Source organism: Lontra canadensis, unplaced genomic scaffold (genome assembly GCF_010015895.1).
Source record: "Lontra canadensis isolate GAN:19392208 unplaced genomic scaffold, GSC_riverotter_1.0 scaffold81, whole genome shotgun sequence".
NCBI lineage: Eukaryota > Metazoa > Chordata > Mammalia > Carnivora > Mustelidae > Lontra > Lontra canadensis.
The window spans coordinates 5,926,927-5,932,171 of NW_022631075.1; positions in this window are offsets into that span (position 1 = coordinate 5,926,927).

Here is a 5,245-nt window from a genome sequence, read left to right on the forward strand (position 1 = left end):
TGAAGAAATTGAAATCACGAGGCACCTGCGTGGCTCAGTTGGTTGAACATGGCACATCTTGGTTTTGGCTCAGGCATCAAGCCCTGTGTTGAGCTTCATGGACAGTATGGAGTCTGCTTGGGATTCTCTCTCTCCCTCTTCCTCTGCTCCCCCACTCATGCTGTCTCTCTCAAATAAATAAACCAATCTTTAAAAAGAAATTCAAATCAAAACAAAAAAAAATCCTCTTAAGTGTAAGTGTATGGCAGACCATTTTATAAATCAATCCTGATATACACATATAGAGGAAAAAATAAAATGCTAAGATTTTACATTATTGAGTAAAAACAAATACCCACAAAATCAAATATTTATCAAATCAAATAACATTTGTCAGAGATGTCAAATATACAGTGTGATAAGCCTTCCTGCATTTTTTAATATTTTAGGGGAATGAAATTTATTATTTAAATTTTGAGTTTTCTCATATTTTCAGTTAAAATTAATTGAGCACATACTGTGTTCCACATAATTTTCTATGTTCTGAGAGGATAAATAGGAAAACTTATCTGAGATAAATTCCTCAGACTGTCACACTAGCAAGTAGGAATAAGAACATCACAGCCAAAGCCTGAGTCTAAAATGTCATTAAAAATTTAAACCATACTTGGCTTTCTTCCATGTAATTTGTAACTGGCTCAGGTTAACAAACAATAAGCATACCTCTGAAACTAATAATACACTATATGTAAATAAATTGAATTTAAATTTTTTTAAAAAATTTAAAAAGTACAAACAGTAAGTAAAATGAGCTCTGAGAGATACCAGATAATTGGAAGCTCAACACTGAGCCAATTTTTCCCAAATTTAGAAGGGCAGCTAAATCTCTGATAATCATTGTTTAAATGAGTATTTCTGGGCCCAACAAGGAATCTGAATTTTGTTTAGTTTGGTTTTGTAACATCCCAGATAAATTTAGGGTGGCTAGTTCTAGGAGCATAGTTGAAGAAATACTGACCTTCACGAAAGAAGCAAGTGTCCAAAGACCAGCAAAATTAGGCTCCATATTATTCTTCATCCACTTTCAGTTCTAATTTGTAGGAAAATATAAGTGAATCAAAATTTATTGTGGCTTTTATTTCCATTTACATTTGAAAACACAAAGGGAAAATAAGTTTCTCATTTATTCTCATTTGATAGCATCATAGACAATGTCTTTAAGACGGTCGCAAAAAATAAGCCAGTGAGAAATAAAATGTAGTTTGTATATTTGCCTGAGGCAGATATTTATTGATACTTAAAAAAAATCATCCTTATTCTCCCTCTTCAGTGAAACTAAAGACACATACAGGGAAGGAATGTCTAGGGAAAAAGCCATGACTAGCAATGGCCTACTGGAAAATGATAAACATTTTTAATTAATACCATGCTTTAGCAAGTTTATTGTATCTCCAAATCCATGAAAGCATGACCATGTTTTAAAAACATACTTTCATAAATTATTTTAATCATTTTATACTTAGGTATGACTACATCATTTGCTCTTTAAGTGATCTTTCTTTTTGAAACTACTATTTTCTTGCTATAGTCCTCAGTTTTTTTTTTAATTTTTAGGTTTTTGAGAAGAGAGCCAGTTTAAATGAGTAAACTACAATATCATTTTTTGTTGCTTTGTTGAGTACACAAACATTTTCTATATGGAATCAACTCTTATATCTTTAGTAGCTTATAAAATACGTTCACTTTGTACAGACTAAGTAAAGATCAATGTAAAGACCAATAAAAACATTTTACATAATCATCCTAAGTTTAAATACTCTTGCATAAACCTTCCTATTTTACACTAACTTCTGGTTCCCATTCATAAATATGCTTTGTAATTTTAAGAGTTCTCTATCTCATTTAAAAGTTTGACTTATTTTTCAGGACATATGATTCCAGGAAGATGTTGAAAGTAAAACTGACACAAAAATGAATATACCTCTATCTGATTGCTAAAACAAAACAAACTTAGTAGATAGGAGTTACATAATGGTGCCTAATGCTGATTGTTGAATATTGCCAAAAAAATTGAATGGTTAAACTTTAATTAGAATTAATATAGCACATCTGAAACAATGTTTGCAGTTCACATGGGGAGTAAGCAACTCCTAGATGTCAGATTTTGTGATGTTGTCTAGCATGGTGGACAAAAATATTTAGAGAATTCCTATGTAAGGCCATATCTCAAAGCCTAAGTGATGTCACTGTGTATAATGATGGGAATTTGAAAGATAAGATATTATATGAGTCTATAGGTATCTGTAAATGGATTAGCTGTGGTTGCATTACATAGAAGAGTCCTAAAGATAATCTTAACTTATATCATCATTTCCCAGAATTAACACTGAGATACTGTTTAGTACCTTGATCAACAACTAATACTCAAGGAATAAACTGATCACCTGGTAGGTGCAATAACCCATAATGTTTTTAAATTTGTAGAAATAACAAAACCATATGACCTAGTGAAAATGCCACTTTTTCAATTGTTATAGTAGTTTTGGTTTAAAATAGACTTTTTTTCTAAGTATTCATTTATGTTATAGTTGTCTCATATTTATACCAAAAGGAAGAAAAAATTATAGCAACTACTTCCTGCTAAATGGGTATATATGTTTATTGAAGGTCAAATTCAAATTGAAGGAATGTTAATTCTCTGGATTACTTTTAATCAATTTCTTTTTCCAAAAAAAGGGCAATAAAAGTAAAAAAGATGAAACATCTTTTTTTATGCCAGGACATCATTGCTATTCTTAATACTGCACACAATACCACGCTGAACAACTATTTGGAAATTAATATGGTGAATATCTAATTTTGCTGTAGTAACATTGCTGAAACTGACTGGAAATGTGTGTGATTTAACTGAAATTTTGGTGCAAACAACATTTTAGTAGCCCCCATAAGATAGAATATACTAAGGAGAGTGCCCTCTCATAATGCAACATACCAACTCTCAAAGGTAAAAAGAATGTTAACATGAATATCTAGAGTTGGGTATATGAAAACTATCTAATTCCATTAAATATATACAAATGTTACAGTTGTTATTTATAAAGAAATGAGATCCTCCTAAGTATCAAGAAAGCCAAATAACTCTCATTTTTACTTAGAAGTCAGAAAATGAATTTGTTCAAAATGTATTAGGCACTTATTATGCTATGTACTTTATTTGGGTGTAAAAATTCAAAAGACATGGTTTTATAAGATGCTTGCAATATTAGAAATATATAAGTTCCCCTCAATAGAGTCAGGAAAAAAACTGACAAAATACAGCATCCATTCTTTACAGAAACTCTTCTCCATGTAAGGATAGAGGGAATATACATCAATATCATAAAAGCCATAAACAAACAACACAGCAAATATCATCCTTCATGGGGAAAAACTGAGAGCTTTTCCTCTAAGGTCAGGAAAATGACAGGGATGTCTACTCTCAGCACTGTTCAACATAGTACTAGAAGTCCTAGCCTCATCAATCAGACAACAGAAAGAAATAAAATAAATCCAAATTGGCAAAGAAGAAATCAAACCTTCATTCTTCTCAGGTGACATTATACTCAAAGTAGAAAACCCAAGAGAATTTGAGAGGGGGAAGTCAGGGAAAAATGAAACAAGATGGGACTGGGGAGGGAGACAAACCGTAAGAGACTCTTAATCTCAGGAAACAAACTGAAGGTTGCTGGAGGGGAAGGGGTAGGAGGGTTGGGGTGATTGGGTGATGGATTGGGAAGGGTATGTGCTATGGTGAGTGCTATGAACTGTGTAAGACTGAGGATTCACAGGCCTGTACTCCTGAAACAAATAATACATTATATATATTTTATTAAAAAAAAAAAAAAGAAAACCCAAGAGACTCCACCAAAAAATTGCTAGACTGATGCAGGAATTCAGCAAAGTAGCAAGATATAAAATCAAGGCACAGAAGTCAGTTGCATTTCTACACACTAACAATGAGGCAGAAGAAAGAGAAATCAAGGAATTGGTTCCATTTACAATTGCACCAAAAAACATAAGATACCAAGGAATAGACCTAACCCAAGGGTTAAAGGATCTGTATGTTGAAAACTGTAAAACACTTATGAAAGAAATTGAAGAAGACACAAAGAAATGGAAAAACATGCTCATGGATTGGAAGAACAAATATTATTAAAATGTCTATACTACCCAAAGTAATCTACTCATTCAATGCAATCCCTGTAAAAATAACACCAACATTTTTCACAGAGCTGGAAGAACAATCTTAAAACTTAAATGGAACCTGAGAAGACCCAGAATAGCCAAATAAACCATGAAAAAGTAAATCAATGCTTGAGGAATCACAATTCTGCACTTTAAGCTGTGTTATAAAGCTGTAATCATCAAGGTAGTATGGTACTGGCACTAAAACAGACACATAGATCAATGGAACAGAATAGAGAGCCCTGAAATGGACCCCCAACTCTATGGTCAACTAATCTTCAACAAAGCAGGAAAGAATATCCAATGGAAAAGAGTCTCTTCAACAAATGTTATTGGGAGACTTGGACAGCCACAGGCAGAAGAATGAAACTGGACCAGTTTCTTATACCATACACAAAAATAAATTCAAAATGGATGAAATACCTAAGTGTGAGATAGGAATCCATCAAAATCCTAGAGGAGAACACAGGCGGCAACCTCTTTGACCTTGGCCACAGAAAATTTTTGCTAGACATGTCTTCAAAGGCAAGGGAAACAAAGGCAAAATCAAACTACTGGGACTTCATCAAGATAAAAAGTTTTTGCACAGCAAAGGAAAGAGTCAACAAAATTAAAGGCAACCTATGGAATGGGAGAAAATATTTACATATGTTTTATCAGATAAAGGAAGGACTAGTTTCTAAAATCTATAAAGAACTTATGAAAATCAATCCCAAGAAAACAACAAAAGGGTGCCTGGGTGGCTCAGTTGGTTAAGTGACTGCCTTCAGCTCAGGTCATGGTCCCAGAGTCCTGGGTTCAAGTCCCGCATCAGGCTCCCTGCTCCATGGGGAGTCTGCCTCTCCCTCTGACCTTCTCCCCTCTCATGCTCTCTCTCACTGTCTCTCTCTCAAATAAATAAATAAAATCTTAAAAAAAAATCCTGTTATGAAATGAGAAGAAGATACGAAAAGACATTTCTCCAAAAAAACTTACAAATGGCCAACAGACCCATGAACAAATGCTCAACATTACTCAGCATCGGGGAAATACAAATCATAAC